Source organism: Lacerta agilis, chromosome 1, assembly GCF_009819535.1.
Source record: "Lacerta agilis isolate rLacAgi1 chromosome 1, rLacAgi1.pri, whole genome shotgun sequence".
In the NCBI taxonomy this organism is placed as follows: Eukaryota; Metazoa; Chordata; class Lepidosauria; order Squamata; family Lacertidae; genus Lacerta; species Lacerta agilis.
The window spans coordinates 18,990,137-19,013,091 of record NC_046312.1 but is presented as its reverse complement, the minus strand read 5'-3'; the positions used below and the strand labels follow the sequence as shown (position 1 = coordinate 19,013,091).

General features: G+C 44.3%; 1 protein-coding gene across 1 annotated transcript in view; it reads left to right on the top strand.

Annotated features, from left to right (window-relative positions):
- The window catches only part of C1H14orf132 (chromosome 1 C14orf132 homolog), a 91,400-nt gene that overhangs the window by 56,349 nt on the left and 12,096 nt on the right, over nucleotides 1-22,955 (top strand). The gene's annotated exons all lie outside the window — the stretch shown is intronic.

The window sequence follows — 22,955 nt, the reverse complement described above, 5'->3', positions numbered from 1 at the left end:
TGCACAGGTTTCTGGGTGGATGCTTTGAGATGCACTGATTCCCCCCCCCCCTTCCTTTTCTATTTTTAGGCGAGGAGCAGGAGAAGGGGAGTGGGGAAGCCTCTCCCTCTCTCTCTCTCTCTCTCTCTCTCCCTCCCTTCCCCTTTCCAGCCCTGGGGTTTTAGGGCTTAGTGAAATAACCCCGAGAAAGAACGTGGGGGTGGAGGGATAAAGAGGTTTGTGCAAGATTTTTGTTTTTTTCCCTTATTTTGAATGCAACAAGCCGATTTCCCCCTAAAGGAGATGGAGGGCTGCGTCTGCCTTGCAGCAGCAAATAATAGAATTCTCCAGCTGTACTGATTTCTTTCATTTGCTTAAGACGTTTCTGTCCCACTTAATAATTTGCATTTCTAATAATAATAATAATAATAATAATAATAATAATAATGTATTACCTGTCCATCACCCTAAGGTCCCAGGGTGTATGCAAAATTCAGTATGCTTGGAAACATGATAAATGTGGGATAATTAGATTTGGTGGTGTGTAGCATGAGGATGTACACTTTCCTGTGGGGATAGAGCAGATAGGTAGGAATAATTCTCAAAATCCCCCCATACTTCTATGTATATATAATGTAACAGCACTATCCTCTATCTTTACTCAGAGTAAGCTCCACTACGTTCAATGGGATTTACTCCCAATTAATATAGATATAAGACTGGAGCTTTACCTGTGCTTGTTTACTGAGAAATAAGCCACACTGTGCTGCTCTGTGCCTGATCCATCCATCTTTCCATCCTCTCTGTCTTGACCTACCCATCCAGCATAGCCATGCTGACTATGGCTGATGGGATTTGTAGTCTAAACATCTGGGAAGTATCAGGTTAGCAAAGTTTGATCTACTGTTAGATTTCTGGTTTGCAGTAGATAAACAATTGGGTGTTGGAAATTCTTGGTTAATGATAGCAGCAGCAGCAACAACAACAACAACAACAACAACTACACAGAAGGAGGGGGAGAGGGAGTTACCTTAGCTGCTGAAATGAGTGGGGGGCAAGGACTTATGGGAAAACGAGTGCAGTTTTGTATGCAAAGACTGAGAACCGAGTTCCAAGACATGCACAGCACAGGTGCTCTGTTCCTTAATTCTAAGGGTGTACCCACCCCTTTCCTAAACCACTGTTTTCACAGAATCATAGACATGTATTCTGGACTGGATTGGACTAGGCTCCAGCTGGCAGACTTCAGTATTCTAGGGTAAAAAAACCAGTTGATTCTGCAAGCTTGATGTCTGCTCACCCCTGCCTTATGGCAAAAGGTTTAGTAGAGCCTCAATGAAGGATTGAAGTTTAATTTCCTATATGCAAGAGTTGAAGGGAGGAAGGTCCTGCTGGTTCTTATCTCCCCAGCTGGATTCTTGACTGACCTCATATAGTGTCACTGAAGTCGGTCATAGGATAATCAGTGTTAGGAACTGAGATATGAAAGCTAGGAGCTAAATGGCACCTTAAACCTAGGTTATGGGCACTAGGTTATGGAGTCTCCTTCTTTGGAGGTCTTTAAGCAGAGGCTTGACAGCCATCTGTCAGGAATGCTTTGATGGTGTTTCCTGCTTGGCAGGGGGTTGGACTGGATGGCCCTTGTGGTCTCTTCCAGCTCTATGATTCTATGAACAACGGAATGTCTTGGCACACTTTTTTATAACAAGAATACAGAGCTGAAAATGAATGAACTGCAGCTAAAATATTATATTCATTTTTCACATGGTCTGGTCCTTCCCCTGCCCACCCCCCTAATATTCTTAAGAGGGTCTCTTCTCCAGTCTTCAGAGAGTAGCTGGACATGGGGAGGCAGAAAAAGGTCCTCCTTTCCTTCCACTATGCAGTTTTAATCCGAAATCTTAGGTGCATTATTACGTCCAGAGCTCAGAAACTGCTCGCGCTAATGAAATTCCTTGTCGCAAAATGCGCCTAGAACATTGGCAATTTCGAACACTGAGGATAATAGATCTGGTGTAATTCTACTGTTCTTCCTGTGAAAAAGAAAAAAAGAAAAGCAAGATTTGGGCATGACCATCCAAGAAATCCTCCTGCACAGTCCTAGTGAAATGAACAAGAGGTGCATGAGAGCATGGGTGCCTTTTTGCGTGGTTCCCATAAATTGAAATGGACTGTGTGTAGGTGTATATCTTAGAGTGTTCATTGTTTGGAAAGGTGGGTTGTTGTTGTGGTGATGGTGGTGGAACCCCACTCACCAAAGTAGATTTAATCAAAGTTCCCGCTCCCTGGATAAGTAAAAACAAAATAGAAAATTATTTCCAGTAGCACCTTAGAGACCAACTGAGTTAACGCAGTTGGTCTCTAAGGTGCTACTGGAAAGAATTTTCTATTTTGTTTCGACTATGGCAGACCAACACGGCTACCCCCCTGTAACCTGGATAAGTAGTTACCCAGAGTATGTTTTGAAAAGTTTTCTGTCTTTGCCATAAGGGCAGCTGAAGTTAGAAATCTCAGTAATAAACAGCACCTCCAGTTGTCATTGATCATTACTGGCACACTTTCTCTCCCTTTTTCTCAAACATGGCATCTTAACAGTAGCATTCGGAGCACAGCCAATATATTCTTGCATGCTGGTTACTATCTAGCTGTCTGGCCCATTCATACTTATTGCAAAGCTTCGAGCTTATGTCAGGTGATTTCATGTTAAATTGAATTAGGCTGCATTAAGGAGAGATGAAATATTTGTCTGCTGGTAATTCTGACAGGCTTCCCCGCCCCCGCCCAACATAAATGCCTGTCTCTTCTCTCAGGAAGGCATGAAAATCAGTTGTGAAATGGCTCTCCAGTTATTCAGTTACATTTTGCATGATGTATTTTGGTAATAGGTAAAGGGACCCCTGACCATTAGGTCCAGTCGCAGACAACTCTGGGGTTGCGGCGCTCATCTCGCTTTACTGGCCGAGGGTACAGCTTCCGGGTCATGTGGCCAGCATGACTAAACTGCTTCTAGCGAACAGTGCACAGAAATGCCGTTTACGTTCCTGCCAGAGTGGTACCTGTTTATCTACTTGCACTTTGACGTGCTTTCGAACTGCTAGGTTGGCAGGAGCAGGGACCGAGCAACGGGAGCTCACCCCGTCACGGGGATTCGAACCGCCAACCTTCTGATCGGCAAGCCCTAGGCTCTGTGGTTTAGACCACAGCGCCACCCGCATCCCCCCCTTTTTGGTAACAGGGAGAGCCAAAATAACATGCTTGTTTTACACCATAGCTCAGTAGCTTTGCGTTCAGAAGGTCCCAAGTTCTGCCCTTGGCATTTGTAGGTAAGGCTGAGAGAGAACCCTGCCTAAAACCTGACTTAGTATATAAGGCAGCTTAGAATCACAGAATTGTAGAGTTGGAAGGGACCACGAGCATAATCTAATCCAGCCTCCTACAGTGCAGGAATAATAATTTTATTATTTTTATACTGCCCATCTGACTGGTTTTACCCCAGCCATTCTGGGCTGCTACCAACAAAAGCACAATAAAACATCAACTATTAAAAACTTCCCTATACAGGACTGCCTTCAGATGTCTTTGAAAAGTCAAATAGTTGTTTATTTCCTTGACATCTGATGGAAGGGCATTGCCCAGGGCAGGCGCCACTGCCAAGAAGGCCCTCTGCCTGGTTCCCTGTAACCTCACTTCTCACAGTGAGGAAACCAGTTTCTATGTATCTTACATTTTATTTAGTTTATGTATTGGATCACATGTTTATCATACCCTCTCTTTGTTCTACATGTGCACTGCTCTGATACAAACCTGAAATGATTTCCTACTATAAGAACTGCTTGCAATATTTATGAAAATGTGTGGATTTTTTGCTGAACAGGTGGCCTATATTTATGATTAAAATAATCGGGTTTTGTTTTTTAATCTATAGAGGGAAGGATGCAAACTGCAGCGTTTGGGGGCAAGAATGAACTTCCCTCAGTCCTGAGTTGCTTGTGTTTTGCAGAGCAAGATCCAAACCTTGCTTCCCATTCACAATTCACAAGGCTACTGAATTGATGTAACTGAAGCAGGGGTCAATATAGCTTGCTCTCATAAGGTCTACCATCTCCTTGAATTGCTTTTGCAGGAACACAGGTGGGACCTGCAACAAAAGGTTGCAGCGTGGAGTGTTCCTCCTGTAGATTTCTCAATTCCATTACAACCCTGTCCTGGTGTATACGTAACACTAAGCTATGGTTTGGTTAACAAACCTTGAGTTAACCATGAGCTTCCCCACAGTTGATCAAACAAACTGTGGCATGCTTCTCCGAAGTTTAGTTTGTTTCCCAGCTATTCTTGTCTTGTGCCTTTCTGGCTTGGTGAGAGAATGGGAAGGGGTGACTAAACAAACCAAGCCTTTCTGGCTTGGTGAGAGAATGGGAAGGGGTGACTAAACAAACAAAAAGGGACTCCACATGGACCCCTCCTGATGGACGCAATACCACACTAGATCTGTACATCGATTGCTTCCGCCGCAGAATCCAAACGGATGTGACCAGAAAACACCATCGCTTACAACAAAATCTAAACCATGCTGAAAGGAGAGCCATAGATAATCTCAGGAACAACCCTGACATTATAATTAAAGAGGCGGACAAGGGTGGAGCTGTTGTCATCATGAACAAAACTGATTACATCCAGGAGGCTCACAGACAACTTTCCAATACCACCTTTTACATAAAATTGGACTCAGACCCCACAGAAGAATACAAAAAAGAACTGAACAAGATTGTTAAGGAGCTACCCCCACACATCCAAGAACAGATCCTCAGGAACACACCAGCAGAACCTCGACCAGGAACTTTCTATCTTCTACCCAAAATACACAAACCAGGAAATCCAGGACGCCCCATCATCTCAGGTATTGGCACCATTACAGTGGGGGTTTCCGGTTATATGGACTCTGTTCTGAAACCATATGCCATCAGTGCTCCCAGCTACGTACGTGACACCACAGATTTTCTGAGAAAAATACAATCTTTGAATAACCTTCCTAACAATACTATTCTAGTCACTATGGATGTGGAATCTCTGTATACCAACATCCCACACAACGATGGTTTACAGGCTATAAGGAACACCATTTCAGATAAAACCACAGCGGACTTTGCTACCAAACTCTGTCATTTTGTCCTTACCCACAACAACTTCAAATTTGGTGAGGATCTGTTCCTTCAGATCAGCGGCACAGCAATGGGCACCCGCATGGCCCCACAGTATGCCAACATCTTCATGGCAGATTTAGAACAACGTTTCCTAAACTCCTACCCACTCAAACCTCTCTTGTACCTGCGTTACATTGACGATATTTTTATTATCTGGACACATGGCCAACAGACCCTGGACACCTTCCACCAGACATTCAATGACTTTCACCCCACCATCAACCTAACAATGAACCAATCTATGCAAGAAATACACTTTTTGGACACTACTATAAAAATACAGGATGGACACATAGACACCACCTTATACCGTAAACCAACTGACTGACAAACATATCTACATGCTTCTAGCTACCATCCCAAACACACCAAACAATCCATAGTATATAGCCAGGCCCTACGTTACAGCCGCATCTGTTCCAACTCTACAGACAGAGACTCTCACCTAAGAGATCTACAGCAAACCTTTTTAGAACTAAAATATCCACCTGATGAAGTTAAACAACAGATCGACAGAGCCAGACTGATACCCAGAGAGAACTTGCTGCAAGACAGACCCAAAAAAGAAAATAACAGAACACCACTAGTCATCACATACAGCTCCCAAGTTAAAACAGTACAACGCATCATCAGAGATCTACAACCTCTCCTAGACAATGACAGTTCTCTTTCTCAAGCTCTGGGAGGAAGACCCTTCATCGCATACAAACAGCCACCCAATCTCAAACAGCTCCTCACCCACAATAATACAAAAACAGGACTCAACATGGACACTGGTACCAGAGCCTGCAATAAACCCAGATGCCAACTTTGCTGCCACATAAACCCGGATAACACCATTACTGGTCCCAACAACATCAAACATACCATCTCAGGACTATTTAATTGCTCATCTTCCAACATTGTGTATGCAATCAAATGCCAACAGTGCCCTTCAGCTCTCTATATTGGACAAACAGGCCAAACCCTACGCCAAAGGATAAATGGACATAAATCTGATATCAGGAATCACAAGACAGAGAAACCAGTAGGAGAACACTTCAATCTCCCAGGACATTCTATAAAAGATCTCAAAGTAGCTGTCTTAATACAAAGAAATTTCAGAAATAGACTGGAAAGAGAAGTGGCTGAATTACAACTAATCACCAAACTTAAAACCATGGAGAAACCTGGTCTGAACAAAGACATTGGATTCTTATCTCATTATACATAACAAAGCTATCTTTAGCCATCTCACCACTTGCCTTTCCCTGCAAGACTAATTACAGCCGTTAAGAGTCGTCAACAGGTTTTCCACACCTATCAGCTGATCACCCATTCCCACCACCCTTCTGAGCAATACCACTCCCTCACTATATTTAAGGATCTGGTGACTTCTGTTTCAGTGTATCTGAAGAAGTGTGCATGCACACGAAAGCTCATACCAGGAACAAACTCAGTTGGTCTCTAAGGTGCTACTAGAAAGAATTTTCGATTTTGTTTAAACAAACCATAGTTAGGTTCCCAAATAATGATAGGTTCACACATAATAACAAACCACAGTTAAACAAACAAAGGTTCATATGCCAACAACAAATGACGGCTTCAGATTGCGGTTTGTTGGTCAGGAGTTGGACTATGGCTTAGTGATATGTGTAGGCCAGAGCAAAGCCAAATGAATCAAGTAATTCCGGGGCACGCGCGGAGTGCTGGCTGAACTGAAATTATTGGTAATGGTTCTATGCCAGGGGTCAGCAACCTTTTTCAGCCATGGGCCAGTCCACCATCCATCAGACCATGTGGTGGGCCGGATCATATTTTTGGGGGGGAAATGAATGAATTCGTATGCCCCACAAATAACCCAGAGATGCATTTTAAATAAAAACACACATTCTACTCGTGTAAAAACACCAGGCAGGCCCCAGAAATAACCCAGAGATGAATTTTAAATAAAAGGACACATTCTACTCATGTAAAAACATGCTGATTCCCAGACCATCTGTGGACCAGATTGAGAAGGCAATTGGGCCACATCCGGCCCACGGGCCTTAGGTTGCCTACCCCTGTTCTACGCACTGCCTTCCCACTAAGACGCAATAGAGCTGGGACCACTGGAATAATTTCTTATTTCCAGGGAGCTGTTTTGCTTCCATAATCATAGAACCATAGAGTTGTAGTGTTGGAAGTGTGGGAATGTTGAGGAAGGTAGGGGAGGATATATTGATTAAATATTATCCCTCCTCTCTCACGCTAGTGAGCAAGCAGCAGAGAACATTCCCATGCAGATTGCTGGAAGCAAGTTGATGGATTCGTTAGACTCATTTAAATTAAGCAATCCAGTATGGCTTCTCCAGTCTGGATTGTTCCTGGTACGTTACCCCTCTATTTCCCTCTTAAAATAATAATAACACGACAGTCTTCTTTAAAAGTAAAGTTTACTTACATTCAGTTCACAGCAGTAATCTGAAGGCAGGCTTTATCTTGTGGTTACAGTTACATTGTAGAGAAAAGAAGGCTGAGCTAGGCCTTGTGGCTTCCATCCTCTGTAAGGATGAGTCATGTGCTTGCTAAGAGCCAGTAAAGGAGTCCAAAAGGAGAAAATGGAAAAGGGAAGATGGCTGCATGACTAGTCCTTTTACAGGGTCTGCTAGGGTCACGCCCATCTACCTGGTCACACACAGAGGGAGGAGGCTCCAGAACAGTTTTGACAGGAAGTCCTTCGTGTCTGGAGCTACATTCTTCTGTGTGTCCACTCCAGGCAACAGGAAAATGTTGTATTTGACTGTTTCAGTGAATATACATCCCACAGAAAGGGACCACAAGGTTCATCGAGTCCAAATCCCTGCGATGCAGGAATATTTTTGCCCAGCATGGGGCTCAAACCCAAGACCCTGAGATTAGGAGTCTCATGCTCTACCAACTGAGCTATCCCTTCAGCATCCTCATTCTCTAGGCCAAGAGTTTTCCCACTTCATGCCTTTGAGTAACTCTTTCTACATGAACTTGTGTGTTGCAGAGAGCCAGGGTGGTGTAGTGGTTAGAGTGTCAGACTAGGACCTGGGAGACCAGGGTTCCAATCCCCACTTGGCCATGAAGCTCACTGGGTGACCTTGGGCCAGTGACTCTTGCTCTGCCTAACCTACTCCACAGGGTTGTTGTGAGGATAAAAATGGAAGGGGGGAGAAACATGGACACTACCTGGAGTTCTTTCAAGAAAAGGTGGGATATAAATGTAATAGTAAATTAAAAACAAAACAAAAAACATTGTCAGTAGGCATAGAATGGTGGCTAGGTGTGTTGAGCCTTATTGTTGACTCCCGGGAGCTAGGAACGATCATTTCTGAATGAGCTTTGCAAGAGAAGTTGGTAGCTGTAGGCAATTCAAGCTTTCTCTGTCTTTTTCTGAGGCACAGCATCTGAAGATCTGTGCTCTTCAAATGTTACTGAAGGGGGGGGGGGACAAGGCAGAATTACTGAGCTCCTGTTAGTGAAGCTCATGCTGATCGCATGGAGCTTTTGTGTTTCTGGATCTTGGAAACAGAGCAGGAGCAAACCATGAATCCCGTCCGTTATCTGCTTGCAAATGTAGGCCTTCCAAGTTTCGCTCGTGGCCTGTGTATAAGTATCCATGACAGTAATGAATGTACCGTTCCCGTTTGGCAATGTATTCTTTTCTGGAACAAATCCAAGGAAACAAACTTTAAAAAGAGAAAGAGGTTATATTTCTTTTTTCCAGGGGTTGGGGAAAAGAGAACCTAGTGCAGACACCACATGTTAAAAATGCATGAATACCTGCCTAGATGTGGCGCACAGACACCAACTGCTCAGAGATGAAAAACACACAGCTACTTTGATGCTTGGCAGCAAACCTTCATAGTGTGAGTATCTGGGTTTCTCTCATGGGAAGCTGTTGACCTGTTTCCTAAGATAAGTTAAGGAAGTTCCTGGAAGGCACCTTAAGATGTAGATTTGAATTTGTGCAATGCAGGTTGCGTGTCGAGGTCCCCAAACCACCCCTCAAATAAATTCACACCACAGGCATAATTTCGGTTTTGGTTTTTGGCATAATTTTGGCCACAACTTTATTGACTTACAAGAGAGGTGAGTGGTTGCTTAGGCATTGGTTCAGACTATCTGTCCCTAAGGACAGAACTGACATTTGTCAGTAAGGGGAAAGCCTTCCGGGTAGAGAAAGTGAGTGGGAATCATCTCTCCCCTCTTCCCACAGGCTCCCAGGGGCTCTTGCATGGCCCTGGCCCCCGAACGGGGGATACGGACAAAAGCATATCGAGCCCCTGGGTTCCTTTAATGGAAATCCCCACACCATGATGAACTTGGAGGGGCAAACTATGTCAGCAGTCCTCTCCACCAACCAGCAAAATAAGAACCAATGCTTAACCGCCAACCTTACAAGTTGTGACTATTTGCTACGCAGATGGCACCAGCCAATCAGCCAAATGGAAAAATTCCTACTAGGCCCCTGCCTCTAAAGCAGACGACCCCATGACAGGCATAGCAAGGTCAACACAGAGGCCTAAAATTAGAGAGAGAAAGGTGGGTGATCCGAAGCTCGCAGTCAAAGAGGCGGAACACTCTGCGAGCTAACCTTTTATAACAAGCTGGGCTGTCCATCACGAAATGGCAACATATAAATCTCCCCAACAACACCCAGGGTCCAATCATAACAGTGGCCATCCAAACTAACCCACCCAGCAACTAAGGGGTAGTTTCGCAGGCCCAAACCGCAACGCGTGCTCTCCATGATGGAGAACACGCTTTATGTCAGTATATGGATAACAGGAAACAGTAAGTAATTGGTCCCATCGCTTGGCTCTGGAGCTCCATTTTGCATCGGTTTCATCTGCCTCCCAAAGCTCCAATTTTGCACTTGGTTTCATTAGGGGGAACCTCAGGCTTCCGGCGGGTGCGGTGGAAGCAAAGTCAATTCAGCAAACCTGAGATCTGTCCGTGTCATTCCAATGGGCTTCGTCAGAGGCCTGTCCACAAAAGCTTGCTCTGTGTTAGAAACAATGGTCTTTAGAACATACTGCATGACTATTGTTGTTTCATGCAACAGATGACTGGACAGTCACTCCCACTAAATTGTTTTAGTTCATATTTTTCCATGTATAAGACAATATTTTTTCCCTCAATTTTTGAAGTTTAAAATAAGGGGTCGTCTTATAAACAGATAGTGCATAGTGCATTTTCTTAATTTGGGGGGGGGAGGGAAATAGGGGTCATCTTATACATGGGGGTGTCTCATACATGGAAAAATATGGTAGCCTGGTGGGGAGGGGAGAGGGGTGAAGCTGCATTCATGCATGCTGGCCCCTTGGAAGGTGGGGTGGAATCCAGAAATAATAATAATAATAATAATAATAATAATAATAATACCCCACCCATCTGGCTGGGTTTCCCCAGCCACTCTGGGTGGCTTACAACAAAATATTAAAATACAATAGTCTATTAAATATTAAAAGCTTCGCTAAATAGGGCTGCCTGTAGTGCAATGTCTTTTATTAGGACCAACTAAATATCACAAGGCAGTGAGAAATTGTTTGCTACCTGCTGCATATACCTACCTGAACCTTAAGGCTTAGGGCTGTAAGAAGAACTGAAAATATGATTCTTCTTAGGATCCAAGCTGTGATCAAGGCTGCATGGCTCGGTGTAGCTAAGAGGGGTGGTAGATCTGGCCTTTGTGGAGCTCAGCCAGTGGGCAGATGCAGGCACGAAGCAGAGGAGGAGGCAATAGACATCCATTCCCTTGGGAAAACACCCTGGGAGATTTTCTGGGAATGTTTTTCCCACATTGGTGGTGACAGATGAGTAACTGGATCCAAATTGCATTAAAAGGTGAACCTACATAATTCGCTCTTTCCGAAACAATGCACAAACCGAAACAGCCCTCCTTTGAAATTTGCACTTCTCTGAATTTTGCCACACATTTCTCCAGCCAAGTAATGTGCACAAAAGGCAGATACTGGGGTAAAGTGTGGATTAAGGTGTATATATTAGTGAAAATAACATACAAAAATGCATGGTATTAAGGGAAAGCGTTTTGCAAAAGGAAAAAAGTGCATGTTAGGCAAAATTGCATGTGTATATCAGGAGAAAATTGCACTAAAATCCTGGTGGATTCTCATTAAAACTCTCATTAAAACTATTTTAAAAAATGCAAAGTGAGGTGGAAATGTGGAGAACTGAATTTAAAAATTGACAAATTTGCCAATCCTTGGTCCAGAATCTATAAAACTACCTAACTGCACCACTATAGACAGCACAGATTTCTATAACACAGCAGAAGACTCCATTCTGGCTGCCATACAGACATTTTGAGGTGGGGAGCCTTGACATAGCCCTAACTTCTCCAGTGGGGTTTTAGAATGCTTTGGCCGAATCATGCCTGTAGGGGCTCCCCTAAGACCATTGCGTCCAGAATCTAAAATTGCCTAATTGAACCATTGAACATAGGCCTGCTTGCTTGAACATCATGATCTATGGCAGTGCAAGCAGGCAGTGTTATGTCTTCTTGGTGTGCCTCTGCTTTTGGGGGGTAGAAAGCCCTATCCACCCTGGGTGGTGCTGCATAAATGCTGTCCACGGTTGTAAAGACTGTGGAGAGAATAACTGGGTGCACTCTTCCCACCTTGGATCAAATCTATGCCTCCAGGTTTTATAAGAAAGCTGCAGAGATAGTGCACACCCCGGAAATGATCTCTTTCAGCTTCTGCCTTCTGGAAGAAGGTACAGGGTTATAAAGACCAGGCCTGAGAAACAGTTTCTATCCAAAAGCAATTTTGGCTTTAAGCGCAGTGTAAGGCAGTCTCTGGGACACGGGTGGCACTGTGGGTTAAACCACAGAGCCTAGGGCTTGCTGATCAGAAGGTTGGTGGTTCGAATCCCCGCAATGGGGTGAGCTCCCGTTGCTCGGTCCCAGCTCCTGCCCACCTAGCAGTTTGAAAGCACGTCAGAAGTGCAAGTAGATAAATAGGTACCGTTTTGGTAGGAAGGTAAACGGTGTTTCTGTGTGCTGCTCTGGTTCGCAAGAAGCGGCTTTGTCATGCTGGCCACATGACCCGGAAGCTGTACGCCGGCTCCCTCAGCCAGTAACGTGAGATGAGTGCCGCAACCCCAGAGTCAGACACGACTGGGCCTAATGGTCAGGGGTCCCTTTACCTTTAAGGCAGTGTTTGTTTTTAGTTGTGGGGCATCAGAGTTTTTAGGGGGCTAATCAGGTAGAGTATTAAAGTTTAGGCGGTTAATTATGCATAGGTAGGATGGGGAATGAGTCGACAGGCATTTTCAGTATTGTCGGCTTGTCGGTTTTTGCATGTCTGGTGTAGATTTTTCAATTTCGTTGTTCTGTATGGGACAATGACAATAAAGATTATCGTATCGTATCGAACTCTTTAGCTGGGAAGTCTGTGCCAACTTGCAGTCTGCCAAACTGAGATAGCATGCACACATCATTCACATCCCCTGATGTAACCGAAGGGGTGATCATCATTTTGTAGTCTTGACCCCATTGCAAAGTGCTAAACTTTCTAAACAAGCATGCCTACTGTGACATGGTAAGGTTTCTTTTCTCTATACCCAACAGGGTTCAGTTCTTGACAATTGATTAATTTCAACGATTGGGTTAAAAAAGGGGGGTGGAATCTCACCCCAATCATAATTTTGCAAGCCAGGCATTTGGTCTAAAGTGGGGGTATTATTCTACCTGGCTCTTGTTAGGATGTCAAGTGTAACGGTGTCATTTGACAACCCCCATTTAGATCCTTGAAGTGAAATGCGGCGATGTGGAAAATTAGAACAATGTCGCCAGGAAGTTCAGCAGTGACCAAATGTGTTAGCACAGGCAGCGCTTCCCCCGTGAAATGCTTCGTGGCACGAAATCCCTTCAAGGAGTGTGGAATGTTAATCCTTCGACACTCGGTTGATCCGTCAAAACCTCCAGCTGTCCAAATCTGCTAGGTCCTCGGTGAACGTGATGGACCATAGCACAAAAGTGGGGCATCGCTGGTGGCAAAGCACCAACCAACCTGTGCTTTGGAGACAGGATTAGGATTGTCCAATGTGGAAGTAATCTTTTAGGTAATTCACTTTCCATCCAGAAAGCCTTGGATAAATAGCATCAGTTGTGTCTTCTCCTACATACTTTCAAAACGAAAATGTGGTTGCATTGGTAGGAACTTGAATTGTATCACCATAATGTAGTGATGGAGAAGGGGACGGCAGAAGATGAGATGGTTGGACAGTGTTCTCGAAGCAACTAGCATGAGTTTGGCCAAACTGCGGGAGGCAGTGAAAGATAGGCGTGCCTGGCGTGCTCTGGTCCATGGGGTCACGAAGAGTCTGACACGACTGAACGACTGAACAACAACAAAAATGTAGTGATGCAGAATGGGGAAAGGGCATAGCTTGGTGGTAGATCTCATGTTCAGTCCCTGGCATATCCAGATAGGGCTGGGGCCTCAAACCCTGGAGAGCCATTCATCACAAGGAAGCTTCCTGTGTTCAAGATATAAGGAGTAGTGGTCAGAGTGTGTTCACTCAAATCCCTACTCAGGTGTGAAGCTCACTGGGTGACCTTGGGCCAGTCACTTTCTCTTAGCCTAACCCTCTTCATAGGATTGTTTAGAGGAGAAAATGCAGTGGAGGAGAGTACTATATTCCACCTTGAACTACCTGGAGGAAAGGTGGGATATAAATCAAAAAATAAAATACCCGGTAAATAGAAATTTATCTTAAATGAGATTGGTAGGATCAGCAGTAGGGGTTTTTTTGGTAAATAATTTTTTATTAGTTTTGCAGTGTTACATTTTCACAAATAAAAACAAATACCTTTTCACAAACCTTATCTTTGAGATTCTTTAAATCTCTGGACTTCCCTCCATACCCTCTTCTGGTTCCTTATATTAACCAATTTCTTCTGCATATCAATTCTTAAATCAATTCAATTTTCCATTATTATTTCCCTTAATTTTATCTAATTTTCTACTAGTTGCAAGCGTTTACTTAAAATCCTGCCAATGTTTCAACTTGTTTACAGTATTTTTGCACATAAACAATAAACAATTCCCACTCTTTTTTAAAATTTCTTGTTATTGTAGTCTTTGAGCTTTGCCGTTAATTTTGCCCTTTCTGCATAGTCCCTTAGCTTGACCTGCCATTCTTCTTTCGTCGGTGTCTTTTCTTCCTTCTGTCTGGGCTAACAGTATTCAGGCGGCTGTTGTAGCATACATAAATATTTTCTTCTGTTCTTTAGGTAGTTCTGTTCCTATCAATCCTAATAAGAAAGCTTCTGGGTTTTTTAACCAAAGTTATTTTAAACGTTTTCTTCAGCTCATTATAGATCATTTCCCAGAAGCTTTTAATGACCTTACATTCCCACCACATGTGATAGAACGTACCCTCCTTTTCTCTATATTTCCAACACTTAATAAAAGTGGATCTCTCTCTCTCTCTCTCTCTCTCTCTTGTGTGCTCACATGCTATTCACAACGCATTTCTGAGAAGAGTAATACACATACGGTTGCAGTTGGTTTTTTAGCAAAAAGGTTAATCTGTTTCTCAAATCCCGATTAACCCCTATTTGTAGGTTTAAACAGATTTTGCATGTCTTCAAAGTGCAAGTGAATTTTTCAGAAGTGGATAGTCAGTGCATGGGTCTATATGAATGAACACACATGTATACCTGCTTCAGCTGTTCATCTTTGGATTGTTGTCTTTTGTTTGTGGTGATAATGTTTCCTTTCTGCTGTTAGCCCAATTACCACTCATTCCCATTTGAGAGTGAATTTTGTACTCACAAGCCCTAAAGGTTCTAGCAGTCAGCGAGTTGGAAAAATGCTTTTAAAATTCTGCTCACATCTCTTATTGGCTACAAGCGTGTTTGAAATCCTAGGTTGATAAGAAAGGTTGTCCTGGCTGCAAGAGGCCAAATCCCTTGTGGTGTCTGAAAATTCAGCGCTGTGCATTTTGAGTCATAACTGGAATTTATCTTTCTGAGTTTCCTAATGCCCAGCAGGCCTTGAATCTAGAAAATGAAGAATACATTACAGCTGGATTGTCTGACCTGCTTGCAAAAAGTACGCAAGGTGCCACCCAAAATACTGATACCAGCCTTCTGCAGCCTTCTGCATTTCAGATATCTTGGGCCATTATCTGTGCTGGCTGGGCCTGATGAGAGTTTCAGTCCACAACATTGGACTGGGGAAGGTTGGCCAGTGTCATTGTGTGGGATCCTAGTTTGATTTGCAACCACAAAGCAATGTGTGCCAAAGCAAATGAATACAGGGCAGTCTAATGAGCTTCCAGAGCAATCTGATACATGTCTACTGAGAAGTAAGCCCCACCGAATGTAATGGGGCTTATTCCCAAGTATAAGGCTGTAGCCATACGTGAACGGACAACCAAAATAAATGAGTTCATGTCCTAGTAAGGCTGTTGGGGTTGACAATGTTCGTTGCACAGATCCAGGAAAAACTCCAGCACCCCAAAAAGCAGGTACGATTCCTAGATTTTGTAAGCGTTGGTTTCTGCTTGCAGAGGGAGCTCCACTTTAGGAATTTGCCAGGGTGATGGAGGCTGGAGAAAAAGCATACCCCACACTTCTTGGTGTGACACAACCTAGCTTGTTTGTTGGGGTCATAACCAATCAATCAGGAAGTGGCTAGGGGAAACAGGGCCGGGTGTGACCTGAGTGGAGGAACAACAACAACTTGTTGTTGTTGTTCAGTCGTTCAGTCGTGTCCGACTCTTTGTGACCCCATGGACCAGAGCACGCCAGGCACACCTATCCTTCACTGCCTCTCGCAGTTTGGCCAAACTCATGCCAGTCGCTTCGAGAACACTGTCCAACCATCTCATCCTCTGTCGTCCCCTTCTCCTTGTGCCCTCCATCTTTCCCAACATCAGGGTCTTTTCCAGGGAGTCTTCTCTTCTCATGAGGTGGCCAAACAACAACAACAACAGCCAGATCCTATATAAAAAGTCACAATAACTTTAAAATAAACAACTTATATCAAATAAAGTAACATCCAATAATCCATTAGAATCCAAGAGTAAACAGTAAAATTAAACACCAGCAAATTATAATTAAACAGTTTACACTTATCAGTTGCTTGCTTTCTCTCCCTCCATGCTTAAAAAAGGGGTGACTCGGGAAATTTAAATTCCTAACTTTTCTAAGATGTCCTCTCTTAGGAAACAAATTGCAATAGCATAAATTGTTTTTCTCGGGATGTTGGTGTAATAGACTTGTCTCTTGAATAATCACAGGGGTAGAGAGCTCACCTGTGTAATGCCAAACTATAGTTTGTTGTTACGTCTGAACTGAGTGACAAAGAAGTGCTCAGCTGCCTGAACAAGTCCATTCTTTCTCATTGAGTTTGTTGATTCAGTCGTCCACAACCTGATGCCCTCTGGAGATGGTTGGGCTTCAGCTCTTATCATCCCAGGGAGTCCCACAACCTCTGGAAAGTGCCAGTTGGGCAAAGGCTGAATTAGTTTTTAGACCTACTTAATATGTCTCTGCACATGGTTTTGGGCAGACTTCAATCATGGCAACAGAAACCATTATCTAAGAGTTGTGATGCCATAATTCACCCACATTGCTCAGCACGCAGAGCTGTTTTGTGTAACATGGTTCTGATTTGCATTTCGTTTGTGCAGTCTTCTACCCCATCGCTTTTAGTTAGCCCTCCTCTCCCGGTTTAAATCCCAGTTCACTATAATGGTAAGACACAGTGAAAGGGCATGTGAGGACGCAACTGAAACAGATGTCTTAGGCATTGCTAGCACCTGTGAAATGACCTATTAGTGGAATAGCCTTTGCCAAAACAATGAAGGGGGGGAAGCTGCCATTTTTGCAACTCTTAAATTTCACACTGCTTGCTTGAACATACCATGGAAATGACAGATGGCTAGGAAACTGAAATCAGACATTTTAATGACAGATTTCATGCTGAAGGTGAGGCAGATGGCATGCTTTCCTGGGAAGTGTGCTCAGAGATGGAAAAAAAGGGGAATCGGCCAATAGAAACTTTTGCTGCGAAACACCTTGCCTTCCTCTGTAGACCATCAGCCTTGCACACAGAATGCCCTGTGTGCAGCAAAGTGTGTGTATGTATGCACGCACACACTTTCTTGGAAGACTCCACACAATACTGAGGCCCCCTTGAATATTTTTTACAGAGAGGCTCAGGATAGAATTGGAAATACTTGCAACAAATCTTTGCAAACTTTCTAATGGAAGGTCCGTGTGGCTTAAGACATTTGCTCTTAAAAGCAGATTTAAGAGATGTTTCAAAGGCCCATGACACAAATTTGCATAGAGTGCCTCTGGGCAAATTAAGGTGGCAGGTGGATGGGTGCTCTCTTGCAATGGATCATCGATATATTGAATTTTAAGTGCAGGACTAAGGGACAGGAGGCCTGATGCCTAATATAGAAGTTCTGGTGCTCAGACCCTCTGGGGAAACCCATTAACAATGTCCCCTGTCCAGGAATATCAGCGGAACATAGAAAATGCCATAAACTTAGTCTGATTATTGGTCTATCTAGCTCAGTATTATCTGTACTGGCTAGACCCCGCTCTCCAGGGTTTCAGGCAATGGATTGAATGTGAGACCCTTTTTCATGCAGACGACTTTTCATGCTGTATTACTGAGCCAAGGGCCTGCTAGGCTCTCAGTGTGATGGCTCTATATCAAGTGTGGGGGACATTTGGCCTTCTAGAAGTTGCTGAACAAAGCTCCACGCAGCCCCAGAAAGCATGGCCAATGGCCAGGGGTTGCTGGGTGTTGCCATTGTTGTTGGCATCATGGAGTACACCTCCAGGAGTGAAGTCGAACCACTGCATTAGCAGCACCTCCCGGGGCAAAAGCCTGGGCAGTGCGTATGGAGGTCCTGGGCTGCCCAGACGACAAAACCCTCATCTCAGCCTCGCAGATGTGGTCTAAAGGAAAGCAGAGCAATATGTTTGATACCAGCTTGGCTGCAAGAATTGCCAGAAGGAGGTGTACAAGGTGCCATCCAACTGCCTTGGGGACTCCTCTCCAGATTTGTGTGCGGTTTAGCCTTTTCTTCTCTCAGAGATATCCTGCAAGGCAGCAGAGCCTTAGGAACAGAGTTTTCCTTCTCCTAGATGGGCTGCTTTCCCACGTTGAGAAGCCCCATCTGCCCCTCGCTACAGCATGTGCAAAAACTGCCTTCTTGACTATTTGGTCTTGTCCGCTCAATCTGCCGGAGCCCGTCTTCACATGTGGGTTTCATCTAGGCCAGACCAGAGTTATCTATACAGACTGGCAGCTTTGCAATTGTACTGTTCTGTGCTTTAGAGTCTCATAAGTCACTTTATGAAAGCAGGGCACCCTGAAAGTAAAAACAAACAAACCTCCATTGCATCTCTGTTAATTTTCGCTTGGTGTGATCTCTGTGCAGGTGGTTGGCTGATGGGGAGTGAGAGATACCTGGCATGTGTGAGCTCCTTCCTTGGAGACATTGGACTGGGCAGAAACTTGAGAGAGTTTTCCTTCTCCTAGGTGTGCTACCTTCCCAGGTTGACGACCCCATCTGTCCCTCACTTCCCTCTACAGCACGTGCAGAAGCCGCCTTCTTGACTGTTGGACCCACTATTGGTCTCATCTGCTCAATCTGCCAGGGACTGTCTTATACCCACTATTTTAAAAGTTTTTTTTAAAGTGGGGTAACAATGCCTCTTGACAGGAAACGCTGAGAATTGTAGCTCTGTGAGAGAAACAGCAACTCGCAGCACCATTGGCAAACTACAGCTCCCATAATTTTTTGGAGAGGGAAACCGTGACTCTTAAAAGTGGTAGCTTTAAATGTACAGCGAATGTGGCCTACCTCTCCGGTGAATGGAAGCTGATGTAGGAAACAAACACAACCCATTCGTAACGATAAACACTTCTGTAACGCTTGTCTCAAAGGTTGCTATTTGAATTCTACAGGCTAATATTTTTTACCAGTTCAGATCAATCACTCCGCTGTATCTGTGCCGTGTTGGTGTTTGCTGACTTGTGTCTTAATTGTAGGACACGAGCCAAGTTCTTGTGTTAAAATAGCATATGTGGTGGCTGGCCACTTGGAAATAGAACTGACAGGGCCTTGCTTTTGTGTGGGAAGCAGCTACCCATCTTGCAGTCGCTGTGTTAGCTATGGATCACAGCAGCCACTCCTTCAGATGAACAGCTTTGTAGCGTGGAATGGAGCAAAAGCAGATGTGCTGGCAATAGCAGCTTGGAGAAAAACCAATCAGGAGATGCATCTTAGAGTTCTAAGCAGGTACATTTCCGTGTAATGCAACAAGTCTTTGTTTCCTTGCTGAAAGCTATACATTGGTATATTTATCCATACTTTTTGTTAGTGGGAAAGGCCATTGTATGAACAAGGGAATAAGCATTTTTTTTTTAGCTTAGTAAAATGGGAGCATCGCTCTTTGTTTTTCTTTCATCTGATTCTTTCATCTGCCACCATCTCTTCCTTGCTTTCGAGCCATTCTATTTACTCTTAAATGATCTCATTCTTTCATCCATAACAGCACAGCAGTACTTTAAGAGAAATAATGATAGCACCGTCAATAGCTTGTTGGACTGGGTGACTCTTTTGATAAGCTTCTTAATCTGAGCATTTTCCTTTTCATTCCAAGTACATCAGTAGCTTCTGCTGAGCATGCTAAGGCTTTGTTCACAGAGCAGTGAGATCTTAGCAGTTTTGCACACGTCACTTAAACTGTGCACTGGGAGCCAAACTGGATGTTTGCCCAAGATCCACAACTGATCTCTTGACTTTCCTTTTTAAATAAAAACTAAATGCTGCTGGGGTTTCTTTTTGGGGGGGAGGGGTGTGTGCTTCTAATTGTGATTGGTGACAGAGTGAGCAAAATGGTGCAAGACTGCAGTCTAAGACAGTTCTTCAACTTGCAACTGTAGAAATTAGAATCATAGAATAGTGGAGTTGAGGTACCCCAAGGGTCCTCTAGTCCAACCCCCCTGCAATGCAGGAATCTCAATTAAAGCATCCAAGACAGTTGGCCATCCAACCTCTGCTTAAAAACCTTCAAGCAAGGAGAGTCCACAACCTCCTGAGGGAGAGACCATTCCTGTTAACTCTTCAAGTTTAGCAAAGTCCTTCCCCTGGATTCCCATCCTCTTTTAGGCAAATGATGAAATGGGAATGCCAGCAACTAAAATTTCTAGGGGTTCACCTTTGTACTAAGACCATAGGAAGAGCCTGCTAGATCAAGCAACAGTCCTCCCAAGGCCCAACTAGTCCAGCATCCTGTTCTCACAATGGTCAACCAGATGCTGATGAGAGGCCTGAAAGCAGGACGTGAGCACAACAGCACTCCCAGCAACTGGCGTTCTGAGATTTACTACCTCCCACAGCAGAGGTAGAACATAGCGATAGTGTTGGGTTGCCATGTGTCCTCTTTTCCCAGGACACGGCCTCTTTTTCAGGGCTAAATATTGTGTCCAGGTGGATTTTTTAAAATTTGCCCAAATGTCTCTTGGCTATACAGTGGTACCTCGGGTTGCAGACATGATCCGTTCCGGGGTGCCGTTCGCACCCCAAAAAGTCCACAACCCGAGCGACGATATTGTGCATGCGCTGAAGCACGATATCACGCTTCTGCGCATGCACGACCTGCACAAAACACTTCTGTGCATGCACAGACCACAAGGAGTGCTTATGCGCACGTGCGACGAAACCCGGAAATTAACACTTCCGGGTTTACTGTGTTTGTAACCTGCACCATTTGCAACCTGTGTCCAGTTCTGGGCACCACAGTTCAAGAAGGATACTGACAAGTTGGAACGTGTCCAGAGGAGGGCAACCAAAATGGTCAAAGGCCTGGAAACGATGCCTTATGAGGAACGGCTTAGGGAGCTGGGTATGTTTAGCCTGGAGAAGAGAAGGTTAAGGGGTGATATGATAGCCATGTTCAAATATATCAAAGGATGTCATATAGAGGAGGGTGGAAGGTTGTTTTCTGCTGCTCCAGAGAAGCGGACATGGGGCAATGGATTCAAACTACAAGAAAGAAGATTCCACCTAAACATTAGGAAGAACTTCCTGACAGTGAGAGCTGTTCGGCAGTGGAATATGCTGCCAAGGAGTGTGGTGGAGTCTCCTTCTTTGGAGGTCTTTAAGCAGAGGCTTGACAGCCATCTGTCAGGAATGCTTTGATGGTGTTTCCTGCTTGGCAGGGGGTTGGACTGGATGGCCCTTGTGGTCTCTTCCAACTCTAGGATACTATGAATGCAACACGACGTACGACTGTACTTTCTGGATGGGACATAGACATAACTGGTGGCTGAAGACTTGCTTTCCTCTTCTCTCCACCTGCCCCCCTCAGCAATATATCACAGCTTCTGTAGCCTACATATAGTAGGGGTATTTAAACGAGAGTCATCATAGTGTCCTCTTTTTTGCTCTTCAAAATACGGCAACCCTACGATAGTGTCTCTTTAAGTAGTCGTTCATAGCCCAATAGTCACACAGCACATAGTTAATGTATGAATTTGCTCCCAGGAGAGGTTGTGATGGCCACCAAGTTGGATGGATTCAAGAGGATTATACCAGTTCATGGAGGCTAACGGTATCAGTGGCTACTTCTACTTACTTCTACTTACTGGCGGCCAGCATTCTAGGTTACCGCAATTGAATCTCTTTATGCTCTGCTGTAGAATGCTCCTTAAATCATTCTATCATGCATTGGTGTTTTTATCTCAATGGAAATACCCCAAAATAGCTTACGCTCATTAGGGTACTGGGTTTCGAGTACATTTCCCCCACCCCTTTTCATTATACACTGTAAACATTTTCCCACTAGGAAGGTAAACCCCATAACCCTCTGAAATCAGTGACCTAATTATGTATGACAGTCATTAGCCCAGTGGAACAGCAGCCTGCCTGAGAGCATCTGTTTGAGAAAGCCCTGTGTTGCCGTTTTACTCTGATGCATTTGAAATGCAAATCGCAGCGCTAATTAGACAGCCTTTCTGCATCGAACCACATAGCTCTTTTCTCTTGAAGCTTGCATGCAACTGTCAGGCAGGCTTCAGAAGAGTTGGGGGAGGGGGTTGCCTGTCTCTGTCCGCAGCATTCTCGGTTTCCCAAATGTGCAAGAACGTTTCTTATAATGCAGGCGATCTGAGGATGCATCTCCGAGACCATGCATGCTCACAGAGCCATTTCTTGGGGCCCTAATCTCCAAATCCTTCCATGCAGCTGTGGGGTGTGGTTCTCCATGAAGCCGCAGAGAACTGAGCCTGTCTGCATAAATATTGTTAAAATAGCCGCTCCCTTAGAACAGCCTCCTGTCTACAATAGTCGCCATATGCCTCCTTGAATAAAAAAAACATCTTTCATTGCCTATGGGGAAAGTGCTGTCTCTGCTGGGCTTCAGGGGACATCTGTCAACAATGGAAGTAGAGGATCTCTTCAAGTAAAGACTCCTAAACCAACCTAGTTGCACCATTTAAGCTCTACCGAATGTTTGGGGGAACGGGAGTTCTGAGGCAAGGGGGCAACCTTGTGGGGAGGAAAGCTTATCAATGGCCCAACATAAGGGCGGTCTTTTATGCATTGGCAAAATGAACTACGTCAGCAAAAAGAGGTCAGAAGAGGTTACAGGTTCAGTGTAGTGGTGAGAGTGTTGGACTAGGAGTTGGGAGACTAGGGTTCAAATCCCCACTCAGACATGATATTCTCACTGGCTGATCTTGGTCCAGTCACTGCCTCTCAGCCTAACCTACTTAC